The sequence below is a fragment of the Macaca fascicularis genome, chromosome 5, assembly GCF_037993035.2.
Source record: "Macaca fascicularis isolate 582-1 chromosome 5, T2T-MFA8v1.1".
NCBI lineage: Eukaryota > Metazoa > Chordata > Mammalia > Primates > Cercopithecidae > Macaca > Macaca fascicularis.
This window is the reverse complement of record NC_088379.1, coordinates 100,478,605-100,504,751: the sequence shown is the minus strand read 5'-3', so window position 1 is coordinate 100,504,751 and position 26,147 is coordinate 100,478,605. Positions and strand designations below refer to the sequence as shown.

At 35.9% G+C, this 26,147-nt stretch overlaps 1 protein-coding gene across 10 annotated transcripts in view; it reads right to left on the bottom strand.

The window, feature by feature from the left end:
* The window catches only part of BMPR1B (bone morphogenetic protein receptor type 1B), a 403,442-nt gene that overhangs the window by 267,179 nt on the left and 110,116 nt on the right, over positions 1–26,147 (bottom strand). For 8 of the 10 annotated variants that reach the window (XM_065545250.2, XM_074040175.1, XM_065545249.2 and 5 more), the window contains exon 2: positions 25,199–25,268. The exons of the other annotated variants lie outside the window; for them this stretch is intronic. The gene's annotated coding sequence lies outside the window, so the exon portion shown is untranslated. The remainder of the gene's footprint in view (positions 1–25,198; positions 25,269–26,147) is intronic. 10 annotated transcript variants of the gene reach the window in all.

The window sequence follows — 26,147 nt, the reverse complement described above, 5'->3', positions numbered from 1 at the left end:
TGAACTGGCAGGTTATTTCTAACCCTTGCCTTTTCTCCCACCTTCTTTGAGTTCCTCTCTCTTGCTGAGAATCTAGAAGTGACAACCTGCTATTTTCTAGAACTGTATGGTGGTAATTTGAATAGCAAGCTCTGCGCCTGGTACAGATTGTCAGAAATATATACCTGAAACTATAATTGTACCATGTGTGGGTGAACAGGGAAACTTAGTTGACATCAAGAGTATTTACAGGGAGAAAACATGCTCAATTTAATTCCAGTACAGACATTCCCATTTCAAAAGGAAAAGTTTCAATTTCCTGCTTAACTTTGACAGTGGCTATAATAAATTTTCTCAAATTTTCATGAATTTGAATTAGGAAATTTCACATTTCTAATGAAAAGTTTCTTAAACACCAGTTATAAAATATCAACGCTTCTTTTGCTGCATCTCAAAAAACAGAAATATACCACATTTAACAGGAGGTCATATAATACTACCAGAAGTCTTCATATCTTTATATTCATATTTGTACTTCATATTCAACCATGTAATTTCCCAGAAATATCAGTTATTTTGCTCTTTTATATATATATATGATTTAAAGAAAATCCAAAGCATTAGTCAAACTATCTTACTCATCTTTGTAAAAGCTGTAGTGGCCTGAAAAGTCAAGTCCTAATCACTGGTACTTGTAAGTGTTACACTGTTACATTATTTTAAAAAAAGAGTCTATGGAGATGTGATTAGATTAAGGATTTTGTGGTGGGAAGACTATCCTGGATTATCCACATTATCCACATAGGCCACCACATGTCCTCATGAGAGAGAGGCTGAGGGAAATTGCACACACAGAAGAAGAGAAGGTAATGTGACCAGAGAGGAAGAGACTAGACTGATGCAAATCACAAGCCAAGGAATGCCAGCAGCCACCAGAGGCTGGATAAGGCAAGGAATGAATTATTTCCTACACAATCCAGGGGGTGCACAGCCCTGTTGACACCTTGATTCCAACTCAGGGACAATGATTTTGAACTTTGGTCTTCCAGAACTATGAGAGAATAAATTTCAGTTGTTTTAATCCACTAAATTTGTGTAAATTGTTACAGCAGCTTCAAGAAATTAATACAACTATACTTGCTATTATCCCAGGATAATGTATTGAATTTTCTGATTACATTAATAAATTTGAGCGAGAGGGATCCACAACCACTTGCGAGAAATGAATGATCCTATTTTAGTGTGCTGGAGAGTCTGAGAAGTATTTTTGAAACAACCAGGCCTAGAAAAATGAAGAGAGTTTAAAGTGTGTATTAGTCTGTTCTCATGCTGCTATGAAGAAATATCTGAGACTAGGTAATTTATGAAGGAAAGAGTTTAATTGACTCACAGTTCCACATTGCTGGGGAGGCCTCAGAAAGCTAACAACCATGGTGGAAGGGGAAGCAAACACGTTCTTCTTCACGTGGTGGCATGAAAAAGAAGTGCTGAGCAAAGGAGAGGAAAGCCCCTTGTAAAACCATCAGATCTCATGAGAAGTCTCTTGCTATCACAAGAATAGCATGGGGGAACCCCCCCATAATCTAATCACCACCCATGAGGTGCCTCCCATGACAAGTGAGGTTATGGGAACTACAATTCAAGATGAGATTTGAATGAGGGCACAGCCAAACCATATCAAAGTGTCAGAGCCAAGAACAGAATATCTAGTCTAAGGAGCAAATTTAAACTACACTTAAAACCTTTCAGAAAATAACGTGTCAGGGCTGCACATGGAAGCTCATGCCTGCAACCTCAGCCCTTTGGGAGGCTGAGGCAGGAGGACAGCTTGAGGCCAGGAGTTAAAGACCAGCCTGGGTAACATAGTGAGATTCTCATCTCTAGAAAAAAATTTAAAAAAAAAAATAATAATCCAAGTGTGATAGCATGCATATGTAGGCCCAGCTATTCGGGAGGCTGAGGTAGGATGGTCGCTTGAGCCCAGGAGTTTGAGGTTGCAGTGAGCCATGATTGTGCCACTGCACTCAGCCTGGGTAACAGAGAAAGACCCAGTCTCAAAAAAAAAAAAAAAAGAAAAATGAAAAAAGAAAAAGAATTTGTCAGTAATTATCAAGAGCATTAAAGGACTCCTACCCTTGGACTCAGTAATTCTGCTGCTAAGAATCAATATACCCAAATCAGATCAAATTTTATAAATTAAGATGTTCCTCTCGTAACACACATCTCATAATATCAAAAACTAGAAACAATCTAAACATCCAAGTATAGAAGAGCTAAGTAAGCCACAGTATGTCTTCTTGGCTGAACATCTTATAAATTCGTCAAAAATAATGTTTACAAAAAAATCTGGACCAAAACAAAAAAACCCTTATGTTATACTATTACATATACAAAGCAACACACAAAAGAACACGGACATTATTGCCTTTAATTCTCATTTAAAATTCATAGAAAAAAAGAAATATGTAAGATTATAGCTAACTTTTTCTTTCTTTCAATTCTGTTAACAGTTTACTAAATTACACCAGACACTCAGTGGTAAGCGAGGACCACAAAAGGGCTCACTGATAGATACAAATGTTCCAATTTTCTGGGTGAATGAAAGACAGAAGAATAGTACCTTAACAGCCAACATTCCCAAATGCCTTCCAATGCATCACATTATCAATAATGATTTTGAATATCCATGAGTCACGCAGGAATAGATAACACTATCGCTTATTTACATTGGGAGCACCCAAGGCACAAAAGGTTTTGGAGTCCACACAGGGTCATCCTATATAAGCAAGAAGACCTGGGACAGAAGCCAAGTCATGTCATTCCAGACTGGGGCTTTAATCCTCCTTTCCAAGGTGATGGTGCCGCAGCAGGACCAGACCTTGTCATGGAGAGTAGGCAGCTCTTCTTATCAGAGAGCTTCAGAAAAACAAGGTCAAGGCCTCAAACCCACTCTGACTGGCGGATATTTACGTATGCAAAGTCTGTGAGGAAAAATATCTCAGGCTTCCCTAGGATCCTTTCAGATTCATGAACAAGCCAAAGTATAAGCAAATAATACTTTCATAAATGTTGCCTACTAAACATACAGTAGTCATAAACACTCTAGAGAGACTAAATCTTTCAAAGCAGTACCCTCTATTCATTTCACTTATTTTTGATTCAGGATATAGTTTATATTAACTTACTGATCCAAGCCTCTCCTTACAATAGGGTCTTACTTTGGCACTTAATCATTTTCTAAAATAATCACATGTTCTAAGAGCCAATAATTTTCTAAAAATACTTGATTATACCTGTATTTTCACTTTTAGGAACAAATGAAGAAATAACTCCTGCAAAAGTCTGCCTAAAAATATGCAAAAAAAGTTGTAGTTACAAATTGGGTTTCTTTCAAAATGTTTACATTTTCATTCAGGATTATAGAACCAATTCATAGGCATTTTATATTAACATATATGCTCTAGGGAGGTCTATTTTTTTACACTATTTTGAGCTTGAGAAGTTCCCAGCATTAACAGATAATCAAAGAAATGACGTTATTAGCTGGTGAAAAAAAGGATCATAGTCAAATTCAAGCTAATTTTCAACTTTCAGATTTAATTCAGTAAACTCAGGGTATTAAAACATAATCACATAAAGTCAACTCTCAAATGTTAACAAAAATCTTCATTCTCAAATTTTTCTTTTTCTGTACTGAAACAGATACTTTGATCATCAAGCCTAGATTTAACTGTAAAAAATAGTGTATTCATGGGCTATGTATATATGCACAGACATATATATCACTAATTTGAGAAGTTACATCAACTTCAACAAAGCAACAAGAGGATAAACGTTTTTTCAAACTCCTAAAGAAAGATATTATTCATTTTTACCCTTTGAGTTAGTATTAGCAAAGATATATTTTTTACAAATCCCCAAAGAGCTTTTAACTAGGAGTACGTCATTGAATGAAAAATAAATCTCTAGAAGTAGAAAGTTTTATTGCTATCCTTGCTAAAAGATTGCTAGTTACACCGAAAAAGTCAAACTGGTGAGAAAGGTCACAAAAAGCATATTAAATATATATGTATATTTGTGTCGCCAGAAGAATTTAACTCAAATGCTAACAGAAGCCCTCTCAAGACATCCTAAAGATAGCCACACATTGGTTAGTTTCCTTTCCTTTTATCACTTGTGTGTTTACAGCACAGTTTTAGCATTAACTAAAGCATCTAGTCTGATCACTTCCATCTATTTTAGAATACTAACAAGATGATTCTAATAACCAAACAAAAAGAAACATGAGTTTAGAAAAAAATTCTAATTGTTTTGTTTAATAATGATATGCTATATAGAGCCTATTAAAAAAAAAAGTCACACACCTCATGAACACCAAGCTATTTCTTAATAATTATTTTGAAGTGCCATAAGTTCAATTTAACAAATGAATTGCCTCTAACATACCAAAATCAAAATAATTTTTCTTCATTCAACTGCCTAACAATTCTTAAAAGAACCTGAATATGTAATTTAACAACAGAGCTGAAGTGCAGCAGGTTGAGACTTCTTCATGAATTGGTTTTTAGAATACTAGATACGTTTGTCTAGAATCTACAGTTTCGTCAAAAAAAGACAAACATTTCCATTTTCTCATAGATTATAAATCAAAGAAAAATTTAAGGCAGCTATATAAACAGTTCACTGACTGCATCTGTTGTGAAAGACACAATGATGTCTAATGTAGAGCATTTAGCCTATTCACCTCTGTGCTGCCATCTTTGAATAAACACGTCTTAAAGCACCATTAATCCAAGCAATGAGGGACATTTTTCTTTCAAGAACAAACACATTTTCAACTTTGGACTAGCCATACAACTGTAAAATCAAGCAGAAAAAAGAATTTTGTGATACTTATTTACATTAAAAGTTGAACATAGTACTATCAAGTCTCTCCAACATGAAGATGCATTAAATAACTTAAAAGACATTAATATTAACTATTTTCTTCTCTACTGTTATTCTTCTGTATCATGGTACTTGCAGAATAACTTTTCTGCCTAATAGGCAGAGAACCTAAAGGTGGAAATTAGTTTCATCGTGAATTTAAAACAACTTTAAAAATCAAATAGTGATCAAAGGAACTTATTTATACAGCCATTTAAAGAAGTATGTTAAGATGTGATAGAAAAAAAAAAAAAAAAACTAGCATACAGAGCTGCTTCTCTCAGTATTCAGTGCCCAAGATAACCAAGTCTGAAGAAATATAACAAGTTTACTTTTCTCAAAGAATTCCAAACTAACAAAAAATCAAATCAATAATTCCCTTTTAGAAAAATGATCAAAAGATGTATCAGGGAAAATAAATGCCTAGTTTTACAAATATCTTTTAAACTGTTCTACGGGGAGCAATATGCAAAATAGAGTATTCTCAAAAGGAAATCCTTAAAAAGTCAATCCTTTAAAATAAAATAAGGAAAAAATGTGGACCGAGATCAAGTATCACAACATTGCCCTGAGACTATATGGAAACTCCTATGTAAATGGTAATTAGGGATTTCTCGCTTTCTCTCTCTCTCCCACTTTCTCTCTCTTTTAAAGGCCATAATGGCTGTGTTTGTTGAGGGAAAAAAAGGTGGGGAAAGAAGGTATAAATGCTTACTGTTTAAAAAAAGCTGGTCTATGCCAATATATTGGAGAAACTATTCAAGAACAGTGGATCTATGTGAAAATGTAACCCCTGAAATGTTGCCAAGGTCACAGAGACCTAGGGTGATCTCCAACCACAATAAGCACCGTTTGTGTATTTGTAAAGAGCACTCGGGTAGTGGGTTATTTTTGCATTATGCATCTCGTTGGAAAAAAGCAGGGAAAAGAAAATGCAGACTGGTTGTGCTTTTACAGTATTTCATTTCACTATCCTTCTTATGGGGTAACTAAAATATTAGCAGTGCCCTGCTTATGAGATATATGTGATCCCTTTCAAGGTGGGTGTTAGCAGCAGTGTTTTTAAGTGAAATACGAGAGCAACATTACAATTTCCAAATTCAATTTCAATAATTACATTAACATGACAAGGTTCTCAAGAACTGCCAAGGACAACAAAACTGAACTGTTTACCTTGAGTAGCACATTTCACTGTGGGACTCAAATTTTCTACCACAGCCCACTTTATGTTGTTATCCATTTCAAACACTGCCACACAGCAGTGGGTTCTCTCCACCATTTCCACCTTTTTTTTTTTTTTTTTTTTTTTGGTATAATACCATCTATTTACATTTTGCCTTCTACTGGTAGTTCTTAGAACACCATTTTATAGGAATGGAAAGGCACCAAGAAACTTCGCCTCAAGTCATGTGAGACTGCAGCTATAGAACGCACAAACCCAGTTCCTGAGTGTTAAATAAGGAATCAGTGAATCTCTAATTCACTGATTAGAGAAAGCCAATTTCAATTTCTCTTCATTTGAGAAAGACTCAGCTGGTCTTCATTAGCATGGTACTGAAATGTGTGTCCCAAATTTGTGAAATTTAAAAAAGAAGAACAACAACAAGAGAAGTTGTATCTTCTCTAAGAACATATGCATGTATTTCTTCTTAGGAAGCCCACACACAACACGGTGAAGAGTCCACTTCACACAAATTTGCTTTTCTAATATTTAAAAGGCATTGAGGTGAAGCCTCATTAAGAAAGACGGAAATGGGCCATTACTATAGACAGAGAAGGCCTTTCCTGGGATGGACTCTGAACACTTAGTGCAAAGTCTAGAGCCAAAGGAGAACGTTAAGTTTGCAAGCTTTCCTCTTCCAGAAGGAGAAAATGTTATTTCAGATGTTATGACTCATTATTTTTCATTTTTTAATCTTTTCATGTTTTATATTCATTTATATTATAAAAGTAGATTTTTATTTTAAGCACGTCACATTATATTTTCCTTTTGCTAATACAAATTAGTGAATACCAAAAAAAACTAAAATTGTTCTCATAATCATTAATAACAATTTAAATGTACTGGACTCCATAATGCTAGATTTTCTGCTCCTGTAATCTTCACGAAAACCCTACAAGACTGATATCCCATTCTACAGATGAACAAACTGAAGCTCAGAATGTAAAATTACTCAAACTGAACTCCAAAGTTCATTATCCCACATTTCCTCAGGAAATAGTACATTCATATACCGTTGACAAAATGCATTAAGATATACAAAACTTGAGTTGGGAGCTTACCTAGTAAGTTGTAAAAGATTTTCAACAAACTACCGCTAGTAATTCACCTATTCAAAAGCTGATAGTTAAATGAAACCTGAGAAAATGAACTGGGATATTTCTCCCCCTCTCACTTACCAAATGCTTGTGGGTCTTTAAAGGTCCAGTTCAAGTATCACATCTTCTGTAAAGTCTCCTTACTCTCCATACCAATAGAATTACTTCTTTCCTGGGTTATAGAATTTATTTAACGATTAAACATGACTAAAGATTACCCTTTCTTTTTGGTCTTCAGCTCCCAGTACAGCATGTCATACTTGTTCAATAAATCCTTGTGTTTAATAAATGCTTGGTAAAAGTATACATGAACAAATAACAGCTCAACTCTGAGATCAGATACAATCTCATCTCATATAATTATAACTACAGGTTAAATCTTGTATTAAAGCTCCTCTAACTTTAACACGTATATGAATCACATGGAGATCTTATTAAAAGGTAGATTCAGATTCAGTGGGTCTGGGGTGAAACGTGCATTTCCAGTAAGCTCGCAGCTGGTGGCACTGCTGTTGGTTCCCAGACCAACCACCCTGTGGGTAGCAAGAACGTAATCCACTGGGACAACACATACCAGACTTGGTGAACTGTTTAGAAAACCGTATGTTCCTCTGGGATGTTAACCTCCACTTAGACTTGGCACCAAACCTCAACTTATTAAACTTAAAAACTATGAGCAATTATGAGTTTATATGAATTTCCCTAAATGAGACGTAAGTTTTTTTGAAAAGGACCACTCTTGATGAAGTTTGTAAGTACAGCCCCAAGACACAGGACAGTGCTTTATATGTCAGAGGGACTCAATTTAATATTAAAGTAGATAAAAAAATTAAGTACTTGAGGGTAAAAGCTATCACTGATTTGTCTCTTTGGCACAGGGCTTGGCATGGTGCCTCAAACACAAGAGAGACTCAATATATAAATGCTGAATGAATGAATAAACAAAACAGGCAAACCTTTCTTTGTAAATCATCAAGTTTTTACCATCCTCATGAATGCCAATTTGAGACACTTGATCAAAATTGCAACTGATCTGGTAAGCCCTAGATATTAATAAATCTGCAATGTTTTAGGCGTCATACAATCCCTATGCTATTCCATTTTTGAATGTTACCTTTTGTTTTGTTTTTCCTAATTCTACATACGCTGTCATTCCAACATTTCCTTTCTGCTGTGCCAGGATTAAAATGTGTGGCCACTACTGTTTTCAGCTCAGGATTACTGTCACTTCTAAAACCACTAGTACCAAAAAGATCACTGTTAACCATATGATGAAAGCCACTATAATACTTCTTAAGTTTTTACTTTTAAGTATCATTTACCTTTTAAGTATCAAAGTCTTAGCTTTACATGTACAAAAATTACTGGATGATATGAATAAAACTTTACTTTTATTTTTCATGTATGTACCTCTTAATAGACATTTGTTATCAGAATCCAAGAGTATTTATCTGCAGAAAATTACTTCTCATAATATTCAAAAGAGGATGTCATTGTTTTATAGAACCAAGTTTTATTGCTTTATCTCTGTACATCTCAGTAATAAGATGTAAGTTGAATGTACAGTGTTTAAGTTACCAAACAAGTTATTAAGTGTTTAATGTACCACACAAATATTAACCACTTACTATGTAGAGTGCACATATTAGGATATTGTGAGAAATATAAAGATAATATCTCAATAAAGTTATGAGAAGATACAGACAACAAAATTGCAACAAAACAATAGAAAAGGTTAAAAAACTTTTTCGATTATTACTTTTAAACTCAATTTTAAAATAAATTAAGTTTTAGCGGCACATACTAACTAAAAAAAAAAAAAAATGCAATGTTGGTCTTTTCCTTTAATCACTTCTGCTATGGACTGAATTGTATCATCCCCAATTCATATTCCAAAGCCCTAGCCCCCAATGTGATGGTACTCGGAAATGGAGCCTTTGGGAGGTAACTAGGTTTACATGAGATCATGAGGATGGGGCCCTCATGATGGGATTAGTGCCCTTATAAGAAGAGACACCAGACAGCATGCACTGTCTCTCTTTACCATGTAAGGACGCTGCAAGAGGGTGGCAGTCTGCAAGCTAGAAATGAGAGCCCTCACCCGAATCCAACCATGTTGGCATCCTGATTTTAAACGTTCAGCTTCTAGAACTGTGAAAAAATAAACTTCTGTTGTTTAAGCCATCCACTCTAAAGTATTTTGTTACGGCAGCGCAAGATGACTAATACAATTTCTCTGATTGACTTTCATACTTTTACATTAGAATTATTCTAGATCACAATTACACTCATGTAATTTACCGCCACAAATGTATTTTTATAATATAGTAAGAGGTTTACAAGTGGAGTTAGTAAAAAAATATCAATTCTTCAATTGCCAATTGTTCATAAAAGTGGGAAGAAGGAAAGACAGAGAGAATTTTACATTTATTTAACAAGTAAGTCAGAAATAAGCTTTAGGGGAGAGGGGGTTACCTCATTAGCAATAAGTGCAGACATGCAGACATTCCCCTACACAAAACCTCTTTCAGCAGCATCAGAAAGAGAATGCTTTTTGCATGTGTCACTTCTCAGGTCCAAGCCTCTAGCAGGCTTCTTGTTATATGCAATTAGCTCCATGCCAAGATTTAGTACATTTCATAATAAATCCCTTGACCACATTAACTGTAGGCTTGGCAAAGTTGGAAAGGCTCTATTCACGAAGACAGAAAACAAGCCACAGGACTTACCCCACAGCAAAACGCACTTGCTAGATGCCAACACACTACAAATTTCAACAGCCTGCCATGCCCTCCCTTCATTCCTCTCCCTCTATTTGGGGTAGAGGAGGGGTCAGAAAAATACAACCTGCCATGTGACTATGATTAAAGAGTATATAAGGGCAAAAAAAGCTACAGACAAATTTGGTTTGTTTACTTCTTCTTCCTCCTCCCCCTAAATCTTGTTACTAGCTTGTTCCTTTGACCTAACTCCCCAAACCACCCACCCAAAAACCTAGAGTCACTTCACAGATGAGATCCAGAGTTTACCCTCATTTAAACAGTAACCATCTGTTGCCTGCAGGAAGACTGTGGCTCCTTCTCAGGTTTCCCTTTTTGGAACATGAAGGCTGTGGTACATTATGGCTATTCTGCATGGGAAAGTTCTCTGCAGGACACCAGGAGCAATGAAAAAAGGAAGGAGGCACAGAACTAATGAGCCCTTCCGCTCATATCAAAACAAAGCACAACACTTTTTATTTGTTTTTGATAAACACCTTTTGTGAAAGAATTAAAACTACATCTGTACACATGGAATATGCATGAGCTCTGGAGTTGTACAAACCTCAATTTCAATCTTAATTTGTTTTCACTTTGCCAATTAGAGCATCCATTTCTTTATCTGAAAAATAGAGATACTACAGAATTGACGCAGGGCCTAGAAATGTTTGCCTCAGAAAATGCCTATCATATAAGATTAATTCTAAATATTTTATATTACAGTATTATTACTAGAAAAATGTTAATCACAGGTAAATTACAATAAAAATATAGGAAAACCAAAAATAAAATATCACTATTAAAACTCCATTAAGTTCCCTTTTGGATAACACATTTGAAACATCACCATTGAAAAACTTACAATAAAAAGTAATTAGGAGGCCTCTCTTGGATCCCCCACAAGAGGCTCCTGGTACTGATATCCTAGTCCTCTTTATTACAAATTTCTCTCTGATTCTCTGAGGCTCCAATATATATTTAAAATAAGAAAAAATAAGACTCTTAAAACCTATATTTCATTTATGAAAACTATTGAAATTTTATATTATGTACTACAAATTTTAGAATGTTTTATGGTGCCTTGCTTTTCCAGTGTAAGAAACAATGGTTGCCTTAGAGATATGATTTCCTTGGAGATATATCATATGATATATCATGATATATTAGAAATATATCATTAATAGCATTTCTAACAATAAAATAAGATAAAGTAATTTCCTACCATGTAAATAATCATACAACAAAATATCTGAAATTGGGACTAGCCTAGAAAAGTCAGGTTACTGGGTCACTTAGCTTATGGGTGCAAGCAAAAATTTACAGTCGACCTTCCTCTGCCTCAATCCCAGCTTCATCACTTACCAGCTTTGGACCAAGGTACTATTTAATCTCTCTCTGCTTTAGTTTCCTTATCTGTAAAATGATCAATATTAGCACCCACCTCTTATAATTGTGAAAAAATTAAATATTGTTTAAAAGGTGTTTAGAACAGTGCCTGGTGCATAGTAAGTGCTCTGTATCATTATCATTGTTATTATTCATGCTATTATGAAAAATCATATGGTCCTTTAACATCTGCCTACAGTAGAATATTGCCTACACAACAAAGATCTTTTTCTATTTTCATTTCTTCTCCCCTCTTCTCTGATTTTTTAATTGGCATATCTCATCTCTACTTTTGTTTTAGTCTTATACGCATATTTATTTATTTTTAAATACTCACCATCAGTCCTTTTACTGATGTTTTCCTAGTCACGATTTGGATGGACACAGCTCATGCTCTAATAGATTCCTCAGGAAGAACTGATAGAAAATTACATAAACTTTTACATGTTGAAAACTACTTTTCTAAAGCCTTGAAAATTGAAAAATAGTTTGAATATAATATTCTTGATTGACTCTTTCACTGAGTAAAATAAAAAATAATACCAATAACAAAACTGTTCCATTGTTTCCTTGCATTGAATATTGGTTTTGAATATCTAATGCTAGTCTAATTATTTTCCTTTGGTAGATGACACACTCTTTTTGCCTGTTAGCCTTTAGAATTTTATGATCATTGTTGAAACAGGCTAAATCTCCAAGTTTACTGTTTGGGGTTAATTTGCCCATGTAAGCTCTTTCAATGTACAGGGATCCCGATTTTTTTCTATTTCTGAAAAATTGTCTTGGATTATAGTTTTAAGTATCGGTTTTGCGAATTATTGTTTTCTTCTTCAGAGAGTCAAGTAATACAATACTAATTGCCTGCCTTCCATTTCCACCACTTTCTCATGACCCATTTAGCTTCTTTGTGTCATTTGTATCCTCTTGGTCTTTTTCCTGTTTTTCTTTGATGCCTCTTATTAATTTTCATTTGAATCTATTCTCTCCTGGGAGATCTGTAATTTATCTTCACTTGTGAGATAATTTTGTCATTTTCTTGTATTTATTTACCAAGTTCAATACACTATTTTTTCATCTCTCCATCTTTTCTATTTGTTTTTAATTCTTAAATTTCTGAGTAAAGGTATTTTTCTTATACCTAAATGTTTGAGTATATAGTAATTGTTTAGAATGTAGACATAGTTTTCCTCTGCTTTCTGCTTGTTTTTTTTTTTTCTTTTTTTTGGGGGGGGGGGGTGATGAAAGTGGTATTTCCCTCCGTTGATTTGTATGAAAATTCACTATCTGATCTTTTTCAATAGATTCGTATGAATTGTCATTTTCCTTTTGTTTGTTTTGTGATGTAAGGATATTTTACAAAATTCCTAGTTTAAAGGCACCTTTTTTTGTCAATCTGGCAAATTCCAGGTGTCAGCAAGACTATTTCTTTTATACGTGTATTTGTTTTAGTAGACGGGGAGAAGGGTTATGAGTCCTCCAAGTCTGTGGTTCTCCTTTGTTTTACAGAACCCTAATTTAACCCTTTTCCTTCTTTTCTCCTTTCCCACCCGTTGCCAAAGAATCGCTCTTCATTCCTTTTTACCTTTTTTCCCCCTCCCTGAAAAGTAATGCAATTGGAGGACTGTCCCATAAAATTGTTAATTTGACCCTTTAAATAGTTCATACTTTGAAACCTTTTCCCACAATCTTCATCCCATCTTCCCAGTTTTTCAGTATTTCCAGATTTGAAGTATATCTGACCTATACAGCGGTCTCTCCAACTGTTCCTTAAGCTCCCTTGCCAGTGTCCCTCTTCTTCCTCCCCAAGTGATTCCCAGTCTGTGTGTGTATACTACAAAGCACTGCAGCACGACAGGGAAGGGGCAGGAGTACGGAGGACTGTAGAACTTACAGTTATTTTGCAGTCATGGCATTCTCTGTCTTCAAGTGATGTTGAGTGTATATTTTTGCATAGAAATTTATTAGTGGTAAATTAATTTCACATCCACTGGGGAGGAGATTTGAAGAGGTTACTGTACTACCAACTCTACTCTGTCTTCAGTTATCTGGAAGGTAGGTGATCATTTTATAAAACATGTCCCATGACTTTTAAAAGGATGTGTATTCAACAATTTTGTAGCATAATATACAACATAAAACCATTGTATCAAGTACAGCATTTGTATAGCTCAACTTTCCAATATGCTTATAGATTTAGGACCTGCTTGGTCAATCAGTAACAGAGAACACTGAGTTCAGATCTCCTACTGAAAATTTGTTAACTTCTCCTTATAATTCAGTTAATCCTAGCTTTATAAAAAAATTTAAACCAGACTTCAGATATAAATTAGAAATTGTATCTTTCAGAATATTTTAACCTTTTATCAAATTGTTGTAATCTTTTTTATCTGTAGTAATGCTTTTCATTCTTAAAGTGTTATTTCTTACTATATCTATCTAAGCTTACTTTTGATTATTACTTGGCTGATACATTACTTTTCACTTGTTATTTTTAACCATTTTTAAATTTATAACTTAGGCATAGCACTTACAAACAGCATATACCTGGATTTTTGGAAATGTAGTGTGACAATCTTTGTCTTGGAACTAAAAAGTGCAGTGCCTTTACATTTATTGTAATTAAAGATATACTTAAATTTATTCCTATCATCTTACTTTGTGTTCTTCAGTTTTTCCACATTTACCAAGCTTCCTTCTGAAAGGAAAGTTTTGTTCCAAGTACATCCTTTCACTGTGAATGCCACATTTCCAGGATTGTGTGACCAGGGCTCGGTCAGATCCAGTATTTTTCTGGATTTACGTTTTCTTATTTCTTCCTTCTGAAGATTTAGGTTAGTATCTTTCCAGGTCAGCAATATATTTTACAATTATGTCAAATAATTAGATTGAGCTCTTTAGATTACACATATTTTTAAATCCTAGATGATTTTTTTCAAAATATTTGTTCTGCCATAATGCCAGAAATGGAAGTCATGTTCTTCTTCTATATAAACTTAACATTTCCTTCAAAAACCACAAAGTGGTCAGGCATTTTGGCAAGATGTCTTTTCTTCCCTGAAGTTTGAAAAATAAAATTTCTTCCCTGGTGATAAATATGTTAGCACCAATGGCTGCAGTTAGAAAACAAGATATTTTGTATTATTTTATTATGGTTTTTAAAACAAATCAGAATAGAAAAATGTCCAAACTCTACCATTCTATGCAAATTCTTAGAAACAGGCAAATTCATCTGTCAAATCTTTCTAAACCGCAAAATAATGATGTGCTAAATAAAGCAGCAACATTTTCAACTCGCTCCTTTTGACTTAGTCATCTTCTCATGGACTAAATGGAAAAGGCACTAATATCTGTTTATCTGTTTACTTCTGCTGCAAAAATAAGCTACCCTAAAATGGAGTGGCTCCAAACATTAACTGCTCATGAATCTATGGGTCAAGATGGGAGGACCTTCGGGTCTCAGCTGGGTTCCCTCAAGCATGTGTGGTCAGGTACAGGTTGGGTAGGTGGCTCTGCTGATCTTGGCTGTTCTGTCTTACATATTTTTGGTCAGCTGGCTGATGACTGGTCTGAGAGGGCCAGACTCAAGTAGAAGGACTTGGCTTTGCTCCACTTAGCTGCTCCCCTTCCACCAAGTGAGCCTGTTCCTGTGCTCACAGCAGTGGCAGAGTTCCAAAGGGAACAGAAGCAAGCAAGAGCTCTTAAGGCCCAGGCTGGGAATTGGCACACCATTACTTCTACTGTACTCTATTGGCTAAAGCAAATCCCAAGGCCACCCACATTCAAGAGCTGGGAAAACAGATTTCACTTCTTAATAGGAACAACTACAAAGTCTTACTGCAAAGAGTGTTAGATACATGGAGCTTGGGGGCATTGTTGCATTTACTCAGCCATAATCTGTAAGCATGAAATGTATGTTTGCAGTTGATATTTCATAAGATGCCATCTTAGTCATGTCTGAAAATTTTATTAAAACCTATTTAAGGTTATGAGAAACTCTAGAACCTCCCTAGGGTGGTCAAAACTCTTACCCAATTTGAAGGTATCCTCCATTTAACTGACTTGAGGTCAGTTTTTTTGTTTGTTTGTTTGTTTGTTTGAGACAGAGTCTCACTCTCTCCCAGGCTGGAGTGCAATGGCGCCATCTTGGTTCACTGGAACCTCAGCCTCCTGGGTTCAAGTGATTCTCCTACCTCAGCCTCCCGAGCAGCTGGGATCACAGGAGCCTGCAACCACACCTGGCTAATTTTTGTATTTTTAAGGACAGATGGGATTTCACCATATTGGCAAGGCTGGTCTCAAACTCCTTACCTCAAGTGATCCACCCACCACGGCCTCCCAAAGTGCTGGGATTACAGGCATGAGCCGCTGTGCCCAGCCAACGTCAGTTTTTTTATATGAAACTGGAATAGTAGACAGTTAGTTAAGACGTTTTCTCCAAAGGGCACTGAAAATCTATTAAAGGCTTTCAACTGAGGAAGTTAGATCATTACTTTTGAAATCTTGGAAGACCACCCGGACTTCAAGGGGGAACATTATTAGATTGGCATGAAGCAGATTAGAGTCAGAAAAATATTCTTTTAGCAGGTTGTAAGTTATACAACAGTTTAAACCAAAAGATGATAGTGCCCTAGGATCAAGGTATTGACAGTGAAAATGCACAAGAGTGGGCCAGGCATGGTGGCTCACACCTGTAATCCCAGCACTTTGGGAGGCCAAGACGGGTGGCTCACGAGGTCAGGAGATCGAGACCATCCTGGTTAACGTGGTGAAACCCCATCTCTACTAAAAATACAAAAAAAAAAATTAGCTGAGCGTGGGGGCAGGCACTTGTAGTCCCATCTACTCAGGAGGCTGAGGCAGGAGAATGGCGTGAACCCAGGGGCCGGAGCTTGCAGTGAGCCGAGATCGCACTACTGCACTCCAGCCTGGGCAACAGAGCAAGACTCCATCTCAAAAAAAAAATAAATAAAGCACAAGAGTTGACAAAATTTGAGGGCTAGTTAGGGGTGGAACTGAGTATACTGTTAAATGGGTATTCAACACAATTACTAAGTGCCAAATACTCTGGTAGGTTCAAGGGAATCGATAGTCCATCTACTCATGAAACTTTGAGCTTAATGAAGAACAGAGACATGACTCAAAAAAATCACATGTTCCTCAAAGGATGATTGAAAACCATTTGCTTTACCCTTAGTCCAACAATAGCTTAATTGCAAATTGATCCAATTTATTGACATATCTTTAATACTTCAAAGGGATTAAATAATTATTAGCACATTAATAAATTATTAGCACACTAAATAATTATTAGCACATTACAGAATATATTCCTTAATACATATATAATATATTCCTTAATACATATACTAAATTATAAAATATATTCTCTTTGGATAAAAAACAAGTTATTAATGAGCTGCTTGATTATTTTACATGAACAATCTCAAATATTTTGTAAAATAGAGAAAGGGTATAAACAACAAAGAAATGAGCATGTGGATGAGTAATAAATATGAGATCCTTGGAGAATAAGCTATCACAGTAATTTCTGATTAGTAGTAGAGAGATAATATAAGATAAGGCCATTTATAATGTTAACATGATAGGATGCAAAAACTCTGTTTTGTCTTGTTTGAACAGAGACTCCTTTAAGACTCTGATAAAGTTATGGGCCAGAAAATGTATACACACAGAAATTTAGCAAGTAGTTTCAGAGAGTTCACAGACACTCTCTCTCTCAGATGCACATCACTTTATAAAACAAACAGCTCTGGACTAGAATCCAGCTGATACAGTTCTTTCATCAGTGGAAGAAGGACGGTGAGCTCAGTTACTTTTCAAAGTCTATTTTCAAGGCTCTCTGGGATGATGCCTGGAAAGGCAGATGAGTAGAAAGAACCTTGCACTGAGAATTGGGTGCAGCCTAAAAACACAAGGGAATTCAGGGAAGGACACACACACACACACACACACACACACACACACACACACACAAGAAAAGGCCACTCTTTTTGATAATTCAGCCTGCGACTAGTTCTGATCCTACCTGCAGGCATTCTGAAGGTGATTCAGTTTGCACTGCCAACCAAATCAGAGCAATGATAATGTTGTAAACTATGAATTCTTAAATTTGAAATCATGATAACTGATAAACAAACTTTATAAAAACCAATTTATTCTACTTCTATCCCATGGTCCAGAAGGAGATCTGAAGACCCTTCCTATGAAAATCACAAACACTCTATCTTTCAAAAGTACTGTAAGTCAGACTGACCTAAATTCAAATCTCCACCCTACCAATTCTAGCTGGGTTAACCTCTATCAGGTAACTAAAGTCTCTGATTCTGATTTTCTTCATCTGCAAAAAGAGGATTATAAAAATTTCCTCTGCTTTAAAGAGTTATTGGCAAGATAAGATGAAACAACGTATGCTGAGTGCTTAGCACAGTAAAAGGCAGCTGTACCAACCACCACCACCAGAAGTGAAAGGCAAAATCACAATTCTCAGCTAAATATTTATGTTATTTCTACTCCTGTTCCCCACTCTCAAGCTAAACTTTGATGAAGAGAGTAAGTTTCTTGTTTCCAAGAGAAGGCAAAGCTATACTTGTTCCCATATGAAAACATAGAATAAATTTAGTGAAAGAATTGTTCTTGCATCCTAGAATAGAAAACTACACAAAAGACTATCATGTTCCCTCTGCATGCTATGAAGAAAATATTCCTCTATGGAAGGGGAAATACTTTTTTTTAATAAAAAAAAATCTATGGAAAGATGTCATCCTCCTCAATCCTTCCATGGGAAGGAAAAAAAAAAAAAAAAGTGAGGGGGACAGTGGCACAGGAACCTTTTTCAGGCCAGTATTTCCAAACTGGCTGTCCATTAGATTCCCTACACAGCTTTCCACGCTTTCTTGAGTTTGAAATCCAGAATCACAATCTTTTAGAGATAAGAATCGGATATTTTCCAAAGTCTCACTAATTTAGTCAGCTGCATAGCCAGGGTTGAGACACTGTCTTATCCCCAAGTCTTTCCTTTCACTTATAAACCACTATAGGATATCTCAGCCTATTTAACAAAGATTATTTTTAGAGCTAAAAAGCACCTTAGCCATCAGATGAGGTGAGACCAACAGCCTTATTTTATGGCTGAATAAAAAAGGCCTAGAAACGTTGAAATATTAGGCCAGGTGCAGTGACTCATGCCTGTAATCCCAGCACTTTGAGAGACCAAGATGGGAGAATCACCAAGGTCAGGAGTTCGAGACCAGCCTGGCCAATATGGTGAAACCCCATCTCTACTAAAAATACAAAAATTAGTTAGGTGTGGTGGTGCACACCTGTACTCCCACCTACTCAGGAGGCTGAGGCAGAAGAATCGCTTGAACCTGGGAGGCAGAGGTTGCAGTGAACTGAGATCACACCACTACAATCCAGTCTGGGTGACAGAGTACACCTCTATCTCAAAAAAAAAAAAGTTGAAATATTACACTTGACCCAGCCTATAACTTGAACCCAGCTCCTCTCATTGCCAAATTCTTGTGCAGAAGATAACCTATGCAGTAACTTGCCAAACGCATGACCTGAATCTATTCATGAGGAAACATCCAAACCAAAACAAGAAAGCATGTGTTTGTGGGGGAGAGACCCTATATCCTTTAACAATAGTAATGTTACAGCCAAATTCACAGAGACAGTAAGCAGAATGGGGGTTTCCAGGGACTGACAGGACTGGAAAACGGAGTTAGAAGGTATAGTTTCAGTTGCAGAAGATGAAAATGTTCTGGAGATAGATGATGGTAATGGTACAAGAATGTAAACATACTGAATGCCACAGAACTACACACTTGAAAATGGCTAAAATTGTCCATTTTATGGTACACACATTTGGCCACAATAAAAAATGGCAATATTATGCAAGGCAAAATTTAAGAATTATGATGTTGCATCTTTTCCACACACAAGAATTTTCTGACTTTAAAAGCTAATTAAAATATTTTAGGGCTGGACCCAGTGGCTCAGGCCTATAATCTCAGCACTTTGGGAGGCCAAGGAGGGCCAATCACTTGAGATCAGAAGTTCAAGACCAGCCTGGCTAAAATGGTGAAACCCCGCCTCTACTAAAAATATAAAAATTAGCCGAGCGTGGTGGCATGCCTGTAATCTCAGCTACTTGGGAGGCTGAGGCATGAGAATTGCTTGAACCTGGGAGGCAAAAGTTACAGTGAGCCAAGATCGGACCACCGCACTCCAGCCTGGGTGACAAAGTGAAACTCTGTCTCAAAAAAAAAAAAAAAAAAAAATCATTTTAATGGTCAGGAGCAGTGATTCATGCCTGTAATCCCAGCACTACAGGTGGCCAAGGCAGGAGGACTGCTTGAGCTGAGAAGTTCGAGACCAGCCTGGGCAACACCGTGCGATCCCATCTCTACAGAAAAACAAAACAAAATTACCCAGAGGTGGTGGTGTGGGCTTGTAGTCCTGCCACTCAGGAGGCTGAGGTGGGAGGATTGCTGCCCAGGAGGTTGAGGGTGCAGTGAGCTATGATCGTGCCATCGTACTCCAGCCTAGGCATCAAAGAGAGACCTTGTCTCAAAATAAGTAAAATTAAAAAGTAAAAATAAAAATATATCATTTTAATGCATTGTTTTTAGGGCATATTTGCTGTTCTGCCTTGAATTTATGGAGACAAGTTAGAAGTACAGTACTCTTAAACTGCCAATTCTTGAATGAGAACCAATCAAAGATACATAATGCTTCAGCTATAGGGCCAACCTGATAGGAAAATTCTATTTTTTAGTAAATGAGAAACACACATATATACTTAACAGCACGTTGCATGTTTTTTAAAAAGTCAAAAATTATGAATAAAATAATAATTTGTATTATTTTGTCATTTTATATAAGATATCCCATAAAAATATTTTATGATAATCACTTCTCTTAGATACTGGATGAATACCACAAATAACAAGTCTATAACTAATTATATTCAAATTCAGTCTAGGAATTCCAAACAATCCATATGGTTGGTATAACCACAGTAGTTTCAATGTACAGAGTTTTTTTTTTAAGTATCAAACTTTGTATTAAAAAATGATTTTTCACTGTATAGTACAGTCTTGCCCATATGCACACCAATTTAATAATACAAATATATCATGAGATATAGTTAGTAAACAAAATATTTTTCTACATCTAATTCTATAATAATGGGGAAAAAATTTAAAGATCTCCTGGACCAAACAACAGAAAAAGCAAATTCACTGGATACTAGAAAAATAAGAATCAAATGTACTTATTTTTATTTTTATTTATTTTTTAGACGGGGTCTCGCTCTGTCACCCAAGCTGGAGTACAGTGGTGCCAACATGGTTCACCATAGCCTCGACCTCTGAGCTCAAGTGATCCTCCTGCCTCAGCCTCCTGGAGTAGCTGGGACAACAAGCACATCCCAGCATATCTGGCTAATTTTTTAAAATTTTTTTTATAGAGACCAGGTCTAGCCATGTTGCCCAGGCTGGTTTCAAACTTGTGGGCTCTAGCAATCCTCCTGCCTTAACCTCCCAAAGAATCAAATTTAAACACTCAAATAAATCCAAATGTTTTCCTTGACAATTTTCATTAATACCTTAAACATTTTAAAAGTCCCTTGTTCTGTTCTATTCTACCAGGAAGTATGAGGTACTGGTAAAGAGCACAGGATTTAAAACCATATGACCAGTTCAAATACTAGCTCTACCATTTACTTGCTGGATTATCTTTCAAAGGTTACTTAATCTTGCCTTGCCTTAGTTTCCTCATTTACAATCACTACCTAAGATTGTTAGGAAGAGTGAATAACAAAATAGATCCAGAAACATAACACATAATTCATCTATTTTTGCTATTTAAATTGTCATTTTTGGTTTTCTAAATCTGGAAATGAGAAGAAATTGTACGAAAAAATCTATTAAACCTGAATATACAATGTGAAACTGCTATACTTCAATAAATTCATTAAAATAGAGGACAAATGGTAGAAATATCTCATATAAATAACAGTCAAAGAGTTGATCATCTTAATTACATAAGGAACTCATACAAAAAGTGGGCAAAGGATATGAACAGACATTTCTCAAAAGAAGACATTTATGCAGCCAACAGACACATGAAAAAATGCTCACCATCACTGGCCATCAGAGAAATGCAAATCAAAATCACAATGAGATACCATCTCACACCAGTTAGAATGGCAATCATTAAAAAGTCAGGAAACAACAGGTGCTGGAGAGGATGCGGAAAAATAGGAACACTTTTACACTGTTGATGGGACTGTAAACTAGTTTAACCACTGTGGAAAACAGTGTGGCGATTCCTTAAGGATCTAGAACTACAAATTCCATTTGACCCAGCCATCCCATTACTGGGGATATACCCAAAGGATTATAAGTCATGCTGCTATAAAGACACATGCACACGTATGTTTATTGCGGCACTATTCACAATAGCAAAGACTTGGAACCAACCCAAATGTCCATCAAAGACAGACTGGATTAAGAAAATGTGGCACATACACAGCATGGAATACTATGCAGCCATAAAAAAGGATGAGTTCATGTCCTTTGTAGGGGCATGGATGAAGCTGGAAACCATCATTCTCAGCAAACTATCGCAAGAACAGAAAACCAAACACCGCATGTTCTCACTCATAGGTGGGAATTTAACAATGAGAACACTTGGACGTAGGATGGGGAATATCACACACTGGGGCCTGTCATGGGGTGGGGAGATGCGGGACGGATAGCATTAGGAGATACACCTAATGTAAATGATGAGTTAATGGGTGCAGCACACCAACATGGCACATGTATACATATGTAACAAACCTGCACGTTGTGCACATATACCCTAGAACTTAAAGTATAATTTAAAAAAAAATTTTTTTAAACAAATTAGTAATAAACTAAAACTGTAATAGACAAATTTGCAAAAGCATGAAGTTTAAAAAAAACAAAACACAAAAAACGCAGAACCTGTTCTGAAATGTATGGGAGGCCACTGGTTTGGACTGAGCTTCTGCACTAGGCCCAATATACCAGACAAGACCAAAATAGAGTCACTCAGAATGCAGTCATTATGTGGCTAGGAGTCACACAATCAAACTGAACTTTGAAATGGGCCTGTTTTCAGAAAAAAATAAAATAGGAGACGCACAGCAGCCAATGAGGAGGAGCCTAGTTTACCTGGGCCAGTGTAACAAGAAAGTCCTCTCTGTTTTAATTCTATAAGGAAAGTTACTTTGAAATGACCAATTCACTTTTCATCTCCTGTTTCTGCTTTCTTCAGCCCTTTCTGGCCTATAAAAATAATGTCCTCTGCTCAGCTCATGGGAGCACCTTTTCTAAATGTTTAGATGAAATGTTACCGATTCATGAATTGCTAATAAAAACCTAATATATTTAAACTAAATTTGTTGCAATTTTGGTTTTTAACAAATCTTAGAAGGAATAAAAAAACAGCACATTAAAACAATGGAAACCAGTCCCCTCTATGCTCCTGAAACAAATATTAGTCATACAGCATTCCTGAAAGCAATTTTGCAATATGCTTAAAGAGCCTTTAAAAATGTTCTCATCCCTTGATCTAGTTATTCCACTGTCAGGAATATATCCTAGAAATAAAACCTGAAATAATAAAACATAAGATGATACAAGATGGTAGAGCCATTAAAATTGTTTTTTAGAAGACCATTCATCAATACAGGCAATACAATTCCAATTTAAATGCATATACACACACACATGCACACAAACACAGGAAATATAAAAGTGCTGATACTGAACTGGTGTAATTTACCTTTTGCTACCAAATCTGTCTAATAAGCATAGATTATTTTCACTAATAAAAATATTGTTTTAATTACTCTATTATTAATAAATATTATACTTCTAGACATATATAAAATGTATCTCAATGTATTTGATAGTTGATATCTCTGGAAAAATATGTTTGCATTTCAGTTACTACTTTCCTTGGCCTCACTTTCTTATAGTTTAAAACCTTAATTTACCTGCTGAGCCATTCCCACTCTTCTGGCAAATCTTCAAAAAATAGACATTATAATTCATACTAGGAGTAGGGAATGTAGGAACTAGACTAATCTAAATTAATCCTAAAATTTATTTCTAGAGAAAGGTGGCTATAGGCACCCACTCGCTCTCTCTTTGCAGAGCCTAGTGCATAGGCAGTGGTTTTCTCTGCTTTCTGACTTACTTCAGTTCACTAACAGGAAATGCCAACCCTGAGGCCAATCCATCTGACTGGTTCTCTAACCCCATCCCAACTCCTGGTAAAAGGCCCCTTTCCTCTGGGGTTAATTTCTGATCCCATCGACAACTGGAAGCATGACTCAAAAATGAACAAAACCTTTTCCAAACCCCTCACCCTGGTACCATGGGAGGTTCCTGATGCCCTGCCCCACACCTCAAATACTAACCTTTGGAAAGAGACAGCAACCCAAATCAAGACCTATTATTTCTGGCTTACTCCCCAACCATCTCTCTCCATGAAGAAAATTCTATGATTCTAATACTTGAATCATTGTGAGTTTTTAAGCACAGTGGCATAATATGTGGTCCAACTGAAACTTAATGTGCTGAAAATTTAACCTCATAACACCTAGCCAGGGGAAAAAATATACATTGTACTTATAGCCCCCAAAGGAGTAATACTAATCCTTGTAAAGTACATTATTTCTGCTTTCTTAATTAAAATTATGCTACCATCTTTTAATATGGGCATTTTTAAGCAAGCAATGAAACATTTTATAAATATGCAAAAGGAACTTTCTGAAAACTTTACTGAGTAGATTTATAAGGATTTCAAGTATAAAAAATTTCTGATAGAGTTCACTGGTGTAAAGTCAAACCCATCAAGAAGTGTAACATGTATTCATCCTGCATTTGTTCATGTGTTATTAGAAAAGATACATCAAAAGTAAAGCACATCTTCCCATCATTATTATGAGCCAGTTCAAATTGTTCAAATAGTATTACAGGTTTTCAGTATAGCACTGAAGTAAAGATCAGGAGGTCTCAATGTAATTCCAACTCTACCATTTACTATCTACATAATCCTGGGTAATTTTCTTAATTTTCCAATGCTTCAGTTTTAACATCTATAAAATGGGAATATTAACAGAACAGTTTTCATAGACTTGTGAAAAACAAATTGAATTCATTTAAAGCAGTCGTAATAGCATTTGAACATTTTAGCACACTATAAAAATAGCTACAATAGGAGCAAATGCTTAGAAAAGAGTCTCCAAGTTAACATTCACTAATATACATGGGTCAGAGGTGGGGCCTCTGAAGTCCACACCACCTGTTTCACATTCGCCCTCTAAAATCAGTGACACCAACTAGAACTATCAGCATGAAAAGTGTAACGGATAGATTTGCTTTAAAATGCATAATTTTGTAATCTAGTTTGTATTAACCTAAAACATGTTATCATGATGATATCAGCAATGGTTGATAAAAGGTTATTACCAACCATGTAAATGTTTGAGGAACAGACTAAGTGTGTAGGCCAACATTTCAAATGAAAAGCACAAGTTACTTTCTCATTATAGAACAAATCCACATCCACTTTGTCATGTTGATTTACACCAGTTTCTTTATCTTATGTGTTTTTACTGATAACTAAAGGAACAAGTGTAGATTCCATTCATCTTATAAAATGTATTATCTTTCTGTTAACTTCAGCATACCACAAAGTCAGAATGTCAGAAAGCAGTAGATACCCACCAAACATCTCAAACTCTTTAATAATTACTATGACCTTACCTTTATCAACAAGGCATGAAACGACCTTCCTTTCCTTTCACATCTAAGAAAGAGTAGGCTGAACTCCACCCTGTCAACAAAGACACAAAAACTGAATTGCTATTTGTGGCTTGAGAAAGGTTTATTATTATTTACCAGTTCAAATGCAGAATCATGGTAATACATAAAGAAATTGTGGGCAGGGGGTGGGGCGGGCAAGTACAGTTCTTCCACTTTTTTTTTTTTTTTTTTTTTTGAGACTGAGCCTCGCTCTGTTGCCCATGCTGGAGAGTACAGTGGCTTGATCTTGGCTCACTGAAAGCTCCACCTCTTGGGTTCACACCATTCTCCTGCCTCAGCCTCCCAAGTGGCTGTAACTACAAGGTGTCCGCCACCACGCCTGGCTAATTTTTGTATTTTTAGTAGAGATGGGGTTCCACCGTGTTAGCCAGGATGATCTCGATCTCCTGACCTCATGATCCGCCTGCCTTGGCCTCCCAAAGTGCTGGGATTACAGGCGTGAGCCACCGCACCCAGCCCCATTTGTTATTATCAATAGAAAAGATATACCAAAAATAAAGCACATCTCTCCATGATTGTTATGAACCAGTTCAAATTGTTGAAATGGTATTACAGGTTTTCATTATAGCACTATAGTAGAGATCAAGAACACCTCAAAGTTCCAACTTTTGGTGTAATTTTTAACAAAGTTCTAACTTTTTACAAACTTTTAACAAAGTTCTAGTGTTTGAGCTCCTAGCTTATGAATAAGAGAAAATGTAATATTCCATATAATAGAATTACAGATACCATATGATGTTTCTCTGGTATCTTTCCAAAAAGCAGCAAATACTAAGTCTTACTAGACTTACAATTTTGGGATGTTACTTAGTGCAAGGATTTTGATACTTAAATGCTAGCCACAGTTTTGTTTTTTTGTTTTTTTTTTTTTTTTTAATAGTGTCTTGCT